Source organism: Hyla sarda, chromosome 6, assembly GCF_029499605.1.
Source record: "Hyla sarda isolate aHylSar1 chromosome 6, aHylSar1.hap1, whole genome shotgun sequence".
NCBI classification, from domain to species: Eukaryota; Metazoa; Chordata; class Amphibia; order Anura; family Hylidae; genus Hyla; species Hyla sarda.
Genome location: NC_079194.1, coordinates 93,424,666 through 93,440,449, shown reverse-complemented (window position 1 = coordinate 93,440,449; position 15,784 = coordinate 93,424,666). Strand labels below are relative to the sequence as shown.

At 44.2% G+C, this 15,784-nt stretch overlaps 1 protein-coding gene across 11 annotated transcripts in view; it reads left to right on the top strand.

The window, feature by feature from the left end:
- The window catches only part of CFAP20DC (CFAP20 domain containing), a 512,401-nt gene that overhangs the window by 214,894 nt on the left and 281,723 nt on the right, over nt 1-15,784 (top strand). The window lies entirely within an intron of this gene.

Here is a 15,784-nt window from a genome sequence, read left to right as displayed (position 1 = left end):
GTTGTTTTAAAAAAAAAAAATGTTTTCTACCGGAGTGCCCCTTTAATGATAAAATAAATAAATAAATGGAAACACAATATTCAAAACATCAAAAACATATTTAGGCTACATTCACACTGCCATTTGTACCTGGCAGTGTGACGCTTATTATTTTATGATCGTGAATAGCGGGAGAAAAAATAGTACTTGCACCGTCTTTTTCTCCTGCTATTTTCTCTGAAAATAGCGGTGCCCAAAGGTCCCCATTGACTATAATTGGGTCCATCGGAACCTGTTATTGCCCATTATGACTCGTCAAAATGACGGCCGTCAATCTCCAGAAGAAAAAAAAAGAGAGTTTGGCGGCCGTATTTGATGGGGCATAACGGTAGTGTGAAAGGGGCCTTAGTGACATGCAGCAATAAATTAAATGCTGTAAGAGTTTATTGACCTAAGGCATGTTCTGCCACCTTGAATGCACTTCATGTTTGGGCCATGCAGACTGCTTACAGTAGCATGACCAATATGCGACCTCATGTATTTGTGTTGAAAAACTGCTCCTTTAATACTTCAGAGTAAGGCTGGGTTCACACCATGTTTTTGCAATACAGTTTTTTTTTCAGGTTTTTGATAAAAAAAAACGGATTCCTCAAAACCTGACTAAACTGTATCAAAACGTGTGTACAAAGTTTTATCTGTATACGGTTAAAAACCGAATACGGTTTGAAAAGTGATGTCCGGTTGCATCCGTTTTTTAAGTAAAAAACTGCATACGTTTTGAACTTTTCACTCCATTATGAATAAAGTTTCACTTGTTTGATTGAAATTCCAAGAAAAAAAACTGTCCAAAGTCAAAAACCGTATGGTAAAAACTGGATGAAACCATACACACATACAGTTCTGTACGGTTCCCATTGACTCCCATGTTAAAAAAAAAAACGTATACGGGTCAATACGATTTTTCACCTGGACCAAAAACCGTGGTAGACCACAGTTTTCTGTCCATAAAAAAAAATTTAAAAAAGTGTGGTGTGAAAAACGGAGACAACCGTATGCAATACGGTGCATACAGTTTTGAATGGAAAGTCTATGGGCACGGTTTTCTGTACAGTTGCATACGTTTTTTTTTTTTTTTTAAACCATATCCAAAAACTGTATAGAAAATTGTGGTGTGAACCCACCCTAATGGCTGTACCATTGGTTTCATGACCAGTTTAATGTTACACTGAGGTGTTAGTGTACCTGGACAAAGACTAGAGGCTACTGTAATTGTCACCTCACCCCATAATCCTGGGAGTAGGACTGGAGTGACAATCTTTCCTTAAAGGGGTACTCTGGTGAAAAACTATTTTATTTTTTTATTTTTCAAATTAACTGGTGCCAGAAAGTAAAACAGATTTGCAAATTACTTCAATTTAAAAATCTTAATCCTTCCAGTACTTATCAGCTTCTGTATACTACAGAGGACATTGAGTTGTTCTTTTTCTGGCAGACCACAGTGCTCTCTGCTGACAGATCTGTCCAACTCTTTGAATAATTTTGTAAGGCCTTATGCACATGGGTGTATTACAGATCCATGTTGCATACTTCCCAACCACCTTTTTTGTTGGTATTGTTCCAATTTAATGGACCCTGCGAGCTGTTTATAAAAAAAGTATCCAAAAGTAGGTTTATTGCCCAATGAATTGTATGGGGATTACATTGTTGGGAGGTATGCATGTTTTACAGATTCATATCATGGAACCCATAGAAACAGAAGTCCATACTGTTGAATCAAATGCCATTTTATCTGTGCGCATGAAACGGTTGTATCCCAGAGATGCCCCTTCATGTCTGTGTTTACCTGTCTTCCCACAAGATAAATAAAGCTTATGAAGATTTCTCCAGAATAGGGAAAGTGCTGTGAATTTTTATTTACTTTATTTGCAAGTTTATGGAGCTGTACTGATTTATGTGCACAAGCACCAGTGGTTACTGGAATGGACAGCTGTGCCAGAGCATTGCCCTTGCTGTATGGTATGACCAGTGTTTGTCCCACAAAGTAGTGCCTACATCTATTCTTTCTCTGATAGAGACAGAAAAACAAAGATTAGTTTATAAGAGGAAATTTATAAGTGATTCAGCATACATTTAGTCATTCAACATGCAGGTATTGTCAAGGGCATCACCCCCACACCCTGATGCCTGTGGGGTTCAAAGTATCCTTATACTGTATTTTATAACAATCCACAACTATTATAAATAGAAAATGATATGTGGGGGACCCTTGTTCAAGTTTTGCATTGGGGCGCTGAAGTTTTAAAGGGAACCTGTCAAAATGTAAATACAATCCAATCTGAAGGTATCATGTTATAGAGCAGGAGGAGCCGAGTAGACCAATATATATATACAGACCAAAAGTTTGGACACACCTTATCATTCAAAGAGTTTTCTTTATTTTCATGACTAAGAAAATTGTAGATTCACACCGAAGGCATCAAAACTATGAATTAACACATGTGGAATTATAGACATAACAAAAAAGTGTGAAAATATGTCATATTCTAGGTTTTTCAAAGTAGCCACCTTTTGCTTTGATTAATGCTTTGCACACTCTTGGCATTCTCTTGATGAGCTTCAAGAGGTAGTCACCAGAAATGGTCTTCCAACAGTCTTGAAGGAGTTCCCAGAGATGCTTAGCACTTGTTGGCCCTTTTGCCTTCATTGGGTTCAGGTCTGGTGACTGTGGAGGCCAGGTCACCTGGCGCAGCACCCCATCACTCTCCTTCTTGGTCAAATAGCCCTTACACAGCCTGGAGGTGTGTTTGGGGTCATTGTCCTGTTGAAAAATAAATGATGGTTCAACTAAACGCAAACCGGATGGAATAGCAGCCGCTGCAAGATGCTGTGGTAGCCATGCTGGTTTATTATGCCTTCAATTTTGAATAAATCCCCAACAATTTCACCAGCAAAGCACCCCCACACCATCACACCTCCTCCTCCATGCTTCACGGTGGGAACCAGGCATGTAGAGTCCATCTGTTCACCTTTTCTGTGTCGCACAAAGACACGATGGTTGGAACCAAAGATCTCAAATATGGACTCATCAGACCAAAGCACAGATTTCCACTGGTCTAATGTTCATTCCTTGTGTTCTTTAGCCCAAACAAGTCTCTTCTGCTTGTTACCTGTCCTTAGCAGTGGTTTCCTAGCAGATATTTTACCATGAAGGCCTGATTCACACAGTCTCCTCTTAACAGTTGTTCTAGAGATGTGTCTGCTGCTAGAACTCTGTGTGGCATTGACCTGGTCTCTAATCCGAGCTGCTGTTAACCTGCGATTTCTGAGGCTGGTGACTCGGATGAACTTATCCTCCGCAGCAGAGGTGACTCTTGGTCTTCATTTGCTGGGCCAGTCTGCATGTGAGCCAGTTTCTTTGTAGCTCTTGATGGTTTTTGTAACTCCACCTAGAATATGACACATTTTCAGTTGTTTCACACTTTTTTGTTATGTCTATAATTCCACATGTGTTAATTCATAGTTTTGATGCCTTCAGTGTGAATCTACAATTTTCATAGTCATGAAAATAAAGAAATTTCTTTGAATGAGAAGGTGTGTCCAAACTTTTGGTCTGTACTGTAGTTCTGTGGGAAAACCTCCAATATAACTTATCATTAATTCATGTAACTCTTCTCATTCTGGGCTAAGTAGGCATGTGGGTGGTCCTACTCAGTGATTGACAGCTGTGTGTTAGTGTGCATATAGAGGGAGCTGTCACTCACTGAGTAGGACAGCCTACTTGACTACTTTTTTACATGAATAAAGATGTACACATTTTTTCCCACAAAACTATATATAAATCCCCTCAGCTCTTCCTGCTCTATAGCATGATTCCTGCAGACTGGACTATATTTTCAATGTGACAGGTTCTGTTATATATTTGAGTACAGTGTCAGATTTAACATCCAGTGCAGTTGGTCCCTTTGCTTCTTTAATTAAATTATGAAGACCTTAGAAAAAGGAAATTCTTTTAAACACCATTCATCCATGGACTAGTAGAAGCCCTTAGATTTTATTGTAAATGGAATTCCTCTGTAAATGTTAGGACATTGTGATCTAGTTACCCTCTTAGTGGCCAGCGGTGTTATCTGACTGATTCCCTTCGGCCATGGATTGCACACATGGTGATAGAAAACTCAACATAAACCGAAATGTACTTTTAACTCTCAGGGTTTGTCACTTATTTTCTAGCAGCAAGATATTGAGTTGGCAACTGCCATACATCAGAATAACGGCTTTGGCTGGCAGTCTGCGTTGTGATAAAGGAGAGATTTTACAGACAGGGTGTGGGTACCAGAGATGAAGTATATTGCTTGTCAGGACAGACTCGCTGTGGCGGCTGTTGTCGCCATGATTGAATATATGTGCTAGGCCTACAGAACTGTCACATGCCATGTTATAAATACAAGCTGCTAAGAGTCACTCAGAGAGAACGCTCTGCACTTAAAGCATACCTGTCACATATACTCTCCAATTGTAGCACACATGAAGGGGCACAAAGCAATTCTTCTGTTTATTTATTACTGTAGAATATATAGTTGGCACAATGATTGCCTTGCAGATTTCTTCCTGTTTCCTTGTCCTGACTTCTATGTCAGCCTACTCTGCTCTTATACACTGTCTCAGGGTTTAAAGAATTATTGTTTTTAACTCTGACAAAAGTCTCCAAAATATTGCAATAAGCAGTATTAGAGCCACTACTCACAATATTCAGTTTTCTATAATATTTCTAATAATTGTTTTAAAATTGTGTATATTGTATTTCTTATGTAGGTGGCAAAGCAACAAAATTGCAGGATACATTTTGTTTTTGTTTATTATTGTTTTTATCATTAATACGATTGTTAGCAATTATCATCCCCTTTTTTCAGCTGCCTGTACTTTGCCCAATGGTAAAGCCCAGGGCTGTGCGTAATCTTTTGTAACATAAAGGTTGGTTCGCTACAGGGTGAGGTTGGGTGTAGTGAGGCTTCAGTGGCACATAGAGAAGCACTTACCTACCCCCACTGGCAATCATTTCCTAGTAACAGGAGAATAAGGAATTTGCATAATGAAGCCGGGGGCAGGCCAGGGAGTGAATATAGATGAGGCAGGGTAGCTTGTCCAGCCAGTTCCCTGCCTCCAGTGCACCCTGGGGCACATTAGGAATAAAGCTGTTTACAAGCATAACTCTGCACATAACCTACAGATTTCAGTGAGAAACCCCTTATTTTACAGCTGTTCATGCACACTATAACCCAGTGCGAGTGAACTAGCTGTCAGATTCTCTTTAAAAAGTTGTCACGATTCGGCTGGCTGGAGGTGGATCCTCTGTGCCAGAGAGGGATTGGCGTGGACCGTGTTGGTTCTAAGTTGCTACTGGTATTCACCGGAGCCCGCCGCAAAGCGGGATGGTCTTGCAGCGGCGGTAGAAACCAGGTCGTATCCACCAGCAACGGCTCAACCTCTCTGACTGCTGAAGATAGGCGCGGTACAAGGGAGTAGACAAGAGCAAGGTCGGACGTAGCAGAAGGTCAGGGCAGGCAGCAAGGATCGTAGTCAGGGGCAACGGCAGGAGGTCTGGAACACAGGCTAGGAACACACAAGGAAACACTTTCACTGGCACAATGGCAACAAGATCCGGCGAGGGAGTGCAGGGGAAGTGAGGTATAAGTAGGGAGTGCACAGGTGAACACACTGATTAAGCCTGCTGCGCCAATCAATGGCGCAGTGGCCCTTTAAATTGCAGAGACCCGGCGCGCGCGCGCGCCCTAAGGAGCGGGGCCGCGCGCGCCGGGACAAGACAGACGGGGAACGAGTCAGGTACGGGAGCCGGGATGCGCATCGCGAGCGGGCGCCTCCCGCATCGTGAATCGCATCCCGGCTGAGAGAGATATTGCAGCGCACCCGGTCAGCAGGTCTGACCGGGGCGCTGCGAATGCGAGGATGCTGCGAGCGCTCCGGGGAGGAGCGGGGACCCGGAGCGCTCGGCGTAACAGTACCCCCCCCTTGGGTCTCCCCCTCTTCTTGGAGCCTGAGAACCTGAGGATAAGACTTTTGTCTAGGATGTTGTCCTCAGGTTCCCAGGATCTCTCTTCTGGGCCACAGCCTTCCCAATCCACCCAAAAAAATGTTTTTCCTCTGACAGTCTTGGAGGCCAGAATCTCCTTTACGGAGAAGACGTCAGAAGAACCGGAAACAGGAGTGGGGGAAACAAGTTTGGGAGAGAAGCGGTTAATGACGAGTGGTTTAAGGAGAGAGACGTGGAAGGCATTGGGAATACGAAGAGAAGGAGGAAGAAGGAGTTTGTAAGAGACAGGGTTAATCTGGCACAAGACTTTGAAAGGGCCAAGATAGCGTGGTCCCAGTTTGTAACTGGGGACACGAAAGCGGACATATTTAGCGGAGAGCCATACCTTGTCTCCGGGAGCAAAAATGGGGGAGTTCTTCTTTTCTTATCGGCAAATCTTTTCATCCGGGATGAAGCCTGTAAAAGAGAATTTTGGGTCTCTTTCCATATGGTGGAAAGATCACGAGTCACTTCATCCACAGCGGGCAAACCAGAGGGCAGGGGAGTAGGGAGGGGGGGAAGAGGGTGACGGCCGTACACCACGAAAAATGGGGACTTAGCAGAAGATTCGGAGACTCTGAAGTTGTATGAGAATTCGGCCCATGGTAGAAGATCTGCCCAGTCATCCTGACGGGAGGAAACAAAATGCCGTAAATAGTCACCCAGGACCTGATTAATTCTTTCTACTTGCCCATTGGATTGGGGATGATAAGAAGAAGAGAAGTTTAATTTGATCTTGAGCTGTTTACAGAGGGCCCTCCAGAATTTAGACACAAATTGGACGCCTCTATCCGAGACGATATGCGTGGGCAAACCGTGAAGGCGAAAAATGTGTACAAAAAATTGCTTTGCCAACTGAGGCACTGAAGGAAGACCAGGAAGAGGAATAAAATGTGCCATCTTGGAAAATCGATCAACGACCACCCAAACAACTGTGTTGCCACGGGATGAGGGCAAGTCCGTAATAAAGTCCATACCAATCTGTGACCAAGGCTGTTCGGGGACAGGCAGAGGATGAAGGAGGCCAGCAGGCTTCTGGCGAGGAGTCTTATCCCGGGCACAGACAGTACAGGCCCGCACAAAATCAACAACATCAGTCTCCAGAGTCGGCCACCAATAAAAACGAGAGATGAGTTGCAAGGATTTTTTGATGCCCGCATGGCCTGCGAGGTGGGAGGAGTGTCCCCATTTGAGAATCCCGAGACGCTGGCGTGGAGAAACGAAGGTCTTCCCTGGAGGAGTTTGCCTGATGGAGGCTGGAGAAGTGGAGATCAGACAGTCAGGAGGAATGATGTGTTGCGGAGAGACCTCTACTTCAGAGGCATCAGAAGAACGAGAGAGGGCATCGGCCCTAATGTTCTTGTCAGCAGGGCGAAAATGAATTTCAAAGTTAAAACGGGCAAAGAACAACGACCAACTGGCCTGGCGAGGGTTCAGTCGTTGGGCAGACTGGAGATAGGAGAGATTCTTGTGATCAGTGTATATGATAACTGGAAATTTTGATCCCTCCAGCAGGTGCCTCCATTCCTCAAGCGCCAATTTAATGGCCAGTAGTTCTCGATCCCCGATGGAATAGTTTCTCTCCGCCGGGGAGAAGGTCCTAGAAAAAAAACCACAAGTCACAGCATGCCCGGAAGAATTTTTTTGTAGAAGGACAGCTCCAGCTCCCACTGAGGAGGCATCTACCTCCAATAGGAAGGGTTTAGATGGGTCAGGTCTGGAGAGCACGGGAGCAGAAGAAAAGGCAGACTTGAGATGTTTAAATGCGTCTTCCGCTTGGGGAGACCAGGACTTGGGATTGGCATTTTTCTTGGTTAAAGCCACGATAGGAGCCACAATAGTGGAAAAGTGTGGAATAAACTGTCTGTAATAATTGGCGAACCCCAAAAAACGTTGGATAGCACGGAGTACGGAGGGGCGTGACCAATCTAAGACGGCAGAGAGTTTATCTGGGTCCATTTGTAGTCCCTGGCCAGAGACCAAGTATCCTAGGAAAGGAAGAGATTGACATTCAAAGAGACATTTCTCTATTTTGGCATAGAGTTGATTGTCTCGAAGTCTCTGAAGAACCATGCGGACATGCTGGCGGTGTTCTTCTAAGTTGGCAGAAAAAATCAGAATATCGTCTAGATAAACCACAACACAGGAATATAGGAGATCACGAAAAATTTCATTAACAAAGTCTTGGAAGATGGCAGGGGCGTTGCATAGGCCAAAGGGCATGACCAGATACTCAAAGTGTCCATCTCTGGTGTTAAATGCAGTCTTCCATTCGTCCCCCTCCCTGATGCGGATGAGATTATAAGCACCTCTTAAGTCCAGTTTGGTAAAGATGTGGGCACCTTGTAAGCGATCAAAGAGTTCCGAGATAAGAGGTAAGGGGTAGCGGTTTTTTACCGTGATTTTATTAAGTCCGCGGTAATCAATACAAGGACGTAGGGAGCCATCTTTTTTGGACACAAAAAAAAATCCAGCTCCGGCAGGAGAGGAGGACTTGCGGATAAACCCCTTTTTTAAATTCTCCTGGATGTACTCCGACATGGCAAGAGTCTCTGGAGCAGACAGAGGATAGATTCTGCCCCGGGGTGGAGTAGTACCCGGGAGGAGGTCAATAGGACAGTCATAAGGCCTGTGAGGAGGTAAAGTCAGAATAGTCCATATAAGCCTTAGGAAGACCGGATACAGGGGGAACCACAGGGTCACGGCAAGGAGTACTGGGAACCGGTTTAAGACAGTCCTTGTGACAAGAAGTACCCCAGTTCTTGATTTCTCCTGTGGACCAATCAAGGGTTGGGGAATGGCGTTGAAGCCACGGTAATCCAAGAAGAATTTCAGAAGTGCAGTTGGAGAGGACCAAAAATTCTATTTTTTCGTGATGAGGTCCGATGCACATTAGGAGAGATTCCGTGCGGTAACCCACGGTACAGTCCAATCTTTCATTGTTAACAGAATTGATGTAGAGGGGTCTGGCGAGACTGGTCACCGGGATGTTGAACCTGTTGATGAGAGAGGCCAAAATAAAATTTCCTGCAGATCCGGAATCCAAGAAGGCCATAGCAGAGAAGGAGAAGGTAGAGGAAGATATCCGCACAGGCACAGTAAGGCGTGGAGAAGCAGAGTTGACATCAAGAACTGTCTCACCTTTGTGCGGAGTCAGTGTACGTCTTTCCAGGCGGGGAGGACGGATAGGACAATCTTTCAAGAAGTGTTCGGTACCGGCACAGTACAGGCATAGATTCTCCATGCGGCGTCGTGTCCTCTCTTGAGTTGTCAAGCGAGACTGGTCAACTTGCATAGCCTCCACGGCGGGAGGCACAGGAACGGATTGCAGAGGACCAGAGGAGAGAGGAGCAGGGGAGAGAAACCGCCTCGTGCGAACAAAGTCCATATCCTGGCGGAGCTCCTGACGCCTTTCGGAAAAACGCATGTCAATGCGGGTGGCAAGATGAATAAGTTCATGCAGGTTAGCAGGAATTTCTCGTGCGGCCAGCACATCTTTAATGTTGCTGGATAGGCCTTTTTTAAAGGTCGCGCAGAGGGCCTCATTATTCCAGGATAATTCGGAGGCAAGAGTACGGAATTGGATGGCGTACTCGCCAACAGAAGAATTACCCTGGACCAGGTTCAGCAAGGCAGTCTCAGCAGAAGAGGCTCGGGCAGGTTCCTCAAATACACTTCGGATCTCCGTGAAGAAGGAGTGTACAGAGGCAGTGACAGGGTCATTGCAGTCCCAGAGCGGTGCGGCCCATGACAGAGCTTTCCCAGACAGAAGGCTGACTACGAAAGCCACCTTAGACCTTTCAGTAGGAAAGTGCAGGGAACATTGCGAAAGAAAGCCACGGCAAAACTTAGAGTCCCCATCAAATTTATCCGGCAAGGATAATCGTAGGCCGGAAGCGGCCACTCGCTGCGGAGGAGGTGCAGGAGCTGGCGGAGGAGATTGTTGCTGGAGCTGTGGTAATAGCTGCTGTAGCATCACGGTCAGTTGAGACAGCTGGTGGCCTTGTTGCGCTATCTGTTGCGACTGCTGGGCGACCACCGTGGTGAGGTCGGCGACAACTGGCAGTGGGACTTCAGCGGGATCCATGGCCGGATCTACTGTCACGATTCGGCTCGCTGGAGGTGGATCCTCTGTGCTCGAGAGGGATTGGCGTGGACCGTGTTGGTGGACCGGTTCTAAGTTGCTACTGGTATTCACCAGAGCCCGCCGCAAAGCAGGATGGTCTTGCAGCGGCGGTAGCAACCAGGTCGTATCCACCAGCAACGGCTCAACCTCTCTGACTGCTGAAGATAGGCGCGGTACAAGGGAGTAGACAAGAGCAAGGTCGGACGTAGCAGAAGTTCAGGGCAGGCAGCAAGGATCGTAGTCAGGGGCAACTTCAGGAGGTCTGGAACACAGGCTAGGAACACACAAGGAAACGCTTTCACTGGCACAATGGCAACAAGATCCGGCGAGGGAGTGCAGGGGAAGTGAGGTATAAGTAGGGAGTGCACAGGTGAACACACTGATTAAGCCTGCTGCGCCAATCAATGGCGCAGTGGCCCTTTAAATTGCAGAGACCCGGCGCGCGCGCGCCCTAAGGAGCGGGGCCGCGCGGGCCGGGACAAGACAGACAGGGAACGAGTCAGGTACGGGAGCCGGGATGCGCATCGCGAGCGGGCGCCTCCCGCATCGCGAATCGCATCCCGGCTGAGAGAGATATTGCAGCGCACCCGGTCAGCAGGTCTGACCGGGGCGCTGCGAATGCGAGGATGCTGCGAGCGCTCCGGGGAGGAGCGGGGACCCGGAGCGCTCGGCGTAACAGTTGTTCAGTTTTTGGTAACTTCCTTGGGTCAGCTATTGGTCTCTAAATGGACAAATATTTAATTCTCTTGTTTAATCATTCCCATAAAATCTAATCTTTCAGAACTTCTTTACTTTCAAGAGTGACCTTTTTTGACCTGATAGTGTTCTGGTAAGGTGCTGGTTGGGAATTTGTTTCCCCATACACTTTTTTGTAGTGTTAAAAGTCCACTTTCATTTAAACTAAATTTTAAGACATTGTCCAGAAATGTCAAAAATTTTGATTTAGATTGCACTCCTGAGACTAGCTGCTATCGCAAGTTACAGCCTGCTGAAGTGTACAGCAGCATGCGCCTCACTCCATGGCTGTCCCTCAGACCCTACTCATTCACTGTATATGTGGTGTCCCAGCACCAAAGACTGTCCTGTGGCTTCGGAATTCCTCAGGCAGACCTGCGGCACAGGTGTTAGGCCCTCTAAAGAACTGAATGTTATTATTATTCTGAAGCACTTTGTCAAATGGTTAATCTATTTGCATAAGTACTTTACTATGTTATATGTTACTTTTATGTGTATTTAAATATGTGTTGTTTAAGAGTGGAGCAGTGCAAGCCCATGTGACCCTGTATTCCCAATGGGAACCCCTAAATTCTTGGCCATATAGTGTAGTGTGGGGAGGAGTTGCCCCAGTTCATCTCAAGTTGTTCCTGAGCATCGGTGTGGTAAAGGTGTGAGGTGTGTGGCGAAGCTCTGAGGAAAGGCCCAGAAGAGATTTACTTTATCCAGTCATTCTGCAAGGATCACCAACACGGTGGAAGTTCATGCTCTGGTGGAGGAAGCTACTGGACCTTGACAGAACCCTAGCTACCTGGATCAATTTTCCATACTCTTTCAAGTCAGTATCCATCTATTGGGTAAAAGCACCACAAGTCCCACCAAGGCAACAGGGCTCCCAAGGGGTTACTTCATCCTCTCCACTCTGCACCATACTGTCTGTGTATCAACATCTGCACCCTGCTCAGTAAAAACAGTTATCCGTAACCTGACGTCGGTGTGTCCCTTTACTCCTCGTGTCTGGCCCAGGGGAAGCCGTCTTCAACCTCAAACCATGTATAGACTAACGGTGCCCTGTTGTCATGAAGGGATAAGGTATTTCATAACACCCCCGTGGCTAGCACACATAAGTCTATGAAATAAAAAGGAATGAGCAGCCAAGAAGAGGAAGTGGGCTGCCTCGTATTTTAGAAAGTTATAACGCATGATTGCAGGAGTTCTCAGAAGTGAGACCCAGTGCAATTTAAACATTTCACATGTCTAAACGGCATCTCAAAAGTTTATTTTATAGTGATGCTTTAAGACTCTTTCTTACATTAGATGATGCCCTGTACAGTATGGTCTGTGCTCATATTGTATATGAATACCCATGCCATACGACGTAATCATAAAGCCAAAATAATACTGACATTTTTTGGCCAATCAAAATTTCCATTCAATTGCCAAAATAACATAAACAATATTATACACTCACAGTACAAAAAGTAATACTGTACTTTGTCTAAGAAGCAGTGTCCCACATGCCACCATACAGAATGATACCAACACACATTGACTGAATACATTTATAATTTAATAACAGTACTATAAAATGTCTAAATAAAACTATAACTAATAATTCCATACAATAATATTACATGTTATGGGAGTCACAAGCTACATACACCAGACAATTTAATTAATAAATAAATACTATAATTCTGAGGCCATATTAAGATAGAAACCTATACTTAACCTGCCCTTGGTCTCCCGCTGACCCACTGCAGCTTCAGTTCTTATACCTCTGATACCCTGCCCCTTGTCTCTTTAGCCTGCTTCCAAGACCTGTACTTCACTGGCCAATCATTGGTCAAGATGAGACAATGTTATGGCCAGTGATTGGATGAGTGGGCAGGTCCTGCTTGAATTGTATTGGAAGATTTTTTTAATAGAAGTAAGGTGCATTCACATCTCGTTTTTTACATACGGGTGGCGGGAAATGCTGCGAGTCTTACCTGATCAAGAGGCAGCCGCAACAACATGGGGATAGGAAATCTGTGCAATGGGCACATTATTATTGACATTACGGAAATGATTTACTGCAAAAAAAAAAAGCTTTAGTCTGGGCAAAGCTTTAGGAATAAGTTCCCATAGTCTTGCTTTTTGGCTCTTAAAGGGGTTATCCAGGTAAAAAAAAATTTTTATTTTATATATATATATATATATATATATATATATATATCAACTGGCTCCAGAAAGTTAAACAGATTTGTATATTAGGCTGCATTCACATCTCGTTTTTTACATATGGGTGCCGGATCCAACTGGGGTGGGGAAAACCGGGCGCTCCCGTACCCCAACCGGATCAGCCCGTAAATCCATTTACTATAATGAGCCAACTGGAGTCAAACGGTGACTCCGGTCGGCTGAGTTTTGACCCGTATCCAGTTTTGTGACCGGACCTAAAAACGTAGTGTACTACAGTTTAAGGTCCGGTCACAAAACTGGATACGGGTCAAAACTGAGCCGACCAGAGTCACCATTTGACTCCGTTCGGCTCATTAAAGTAAATGGATTTACGGGCTGATCCGGCTGGGGTATGGGAGCGCCCGGTTTTCCTCTACCCCAGCCGGATCCGGCACTCATATGTAAAAAACGAGATGTGAATGCAGCCCAATATACAAATCTGTTTAACTTTCTGGAGCCAGTTGATATATATAATAAAAAAAAAGTTTTTTCCTGGATAACCCCTTTAAGAGACAAAAAACAAGACTATGGAAACTTATTCCTAAATCTTTGCCCAGACTAAAGCTTTTTTTTTTTTGCAGTAAATCATTTCTGTAATGTCAATAATAATGTGCCCATTGCACAGATTTCCTATCCCCATGTTGTTGCGGCTGCCTCTTGATCAGGTAAGACTCGCAGCATTTCATATTCCTTCCTCTAATTAAACAGAGTCAGGGCTTGTTATTTAATAGAAGAGTTCAAGTCACTAATGACAGCGTGTATTGCTCCACTGAGTTTGCATCAAAACCAGTCATTTACTTTAAAATTACAAGCTTGAAAATGTATTTATTTCCTTCCCAGTAACGCTAGAGATTCATGATCATCATTTTAATTAAAGAAGTTTTGGAATTCACTTCAAACACTTCAAGTTTCCTTAGTTTAGAGAAAGATTAATCTAGAAGCAGAAAGGCTTCTATTTTTTTCCTCTAAATGTTATGCATTAAATGGTGCCTGTCGCCTACATACTGTGGAAGAAAGAGTTTTCTTTTCCATGAGACTTCAGATTCAATGCAGCAGTCAATTTACTAGGAAGCAAAGACATCAACAAAGCTGGCATTTTGTGCATGGGTCCATTTTCCATTAAAATGGCCGCAAGAAAATAATGATCATATTTTTTTTATAATACATGAGAAAAAAGTGGAGTAGGAGTTTTGTGAACAAGTTGTTTGATCAAAAAGACAATTTTTCAATGCATTAGTAAATCTTCACCTGAGACCATTTTAGAGCCAGGGACCAATACCAGGGTAAGGCTTGGCATCCACACAGATTTTTTTTCTGCCATTTTATGGAAAACTGCCACCGCAGTTTTGAAAGCCAAAGTCATAAGTATATTGAAAAGGAATGGATAATATAAAGGAAGGACTTATACTTCTTCTTCCTATTGGATCCACATTTCAGTTTAAAAAAAAAAAATGGCAGAAAAAAACTTGTGTGGAAACCTAGCCTTAGGAAGAAAAATGCCTTTGCTATTCTAAGTAGAGTATATAAGGCAAATTGTCCCATTTCTAATCGAATAAATTGGGGTATGTCTCCCAAGAAACATTCAAATTTCTATTTGCCTCCTTATAGCATCTGCTACACAGTAACAAATACACAGTGGCTTCCAGAGAATACCTACGTACAGCACCACAAACTAGTAGCAAATATACCATCTCCTTGTTCCCATGCAGATCAGCAGCAATTTCTTCTTCCTCCTCCATTGTTCTGTAGTTGATGCAACAAGTGACATCATCACATCATCAGGTTTGCCTTCGCCAGGATGCAGACGCCCTGACCACTCCTGGTCTCTTGTGGACAGCAGCCTGTGGCCTGTGACTAACTGCATTTTGTATGGGGATCCTGGGCACGTTCCCTAGATTCCCCAGTTGTAACATAGCCTGAACCATTCTGGGTCAAAAGTCCAGTGACCAGATGGATTCCCAGGGGCCCTTGGGAATTGCTCAGTTTGTCATTATCCCCCAACACCATCTCTAGACCTGACCATGTTTAGATGCATAAAAAAATATAATATATATATATATATATATATATATATATATATTGGGTATAACAGAGACTTGGTTGGACGATAGCTGTGACTGAGCGGTCAACATACAGGGTTATAGTCTATTCAGGAAGGATCATCCAAAATGGAAAGGGGAGGAGTTTGTCTTTATGTGAAATCGAGTCTGAAGGCCGCACTACGGGATGATAAACGGGAGGGAAACGATAATGTGGTGTCATTATGGGTAGAAATATATGGAGATAAAAAAAAAATTCTGATAGGGGTTTGCTATAAGCCACCAAACATAATGAAAGAGGCAGAAGATCAATTACTGAGGCAAATAAACAAGGCAGCAAATCAGAATAATGTGATAATAATGGGGGACTTTAACTATCCTGGTATAAACTGGGAGACTGAGACCTGTGAATCTCATAAAGAAAACAGGTTTCTAACTATAGCTAAAGACAATTATCTGTCCCAAATGGTGCAGGACCTGACCAGAGGGGGCGCCCTACTAGACTTAATATTAACCAACAGACCTGACAGAGTAACTAATGTGCAAGTAGAAGGACACTGAGGAAATAGTGATATTAATATAATACATTTTAACTTGTTCTTTAATAAGGGAATC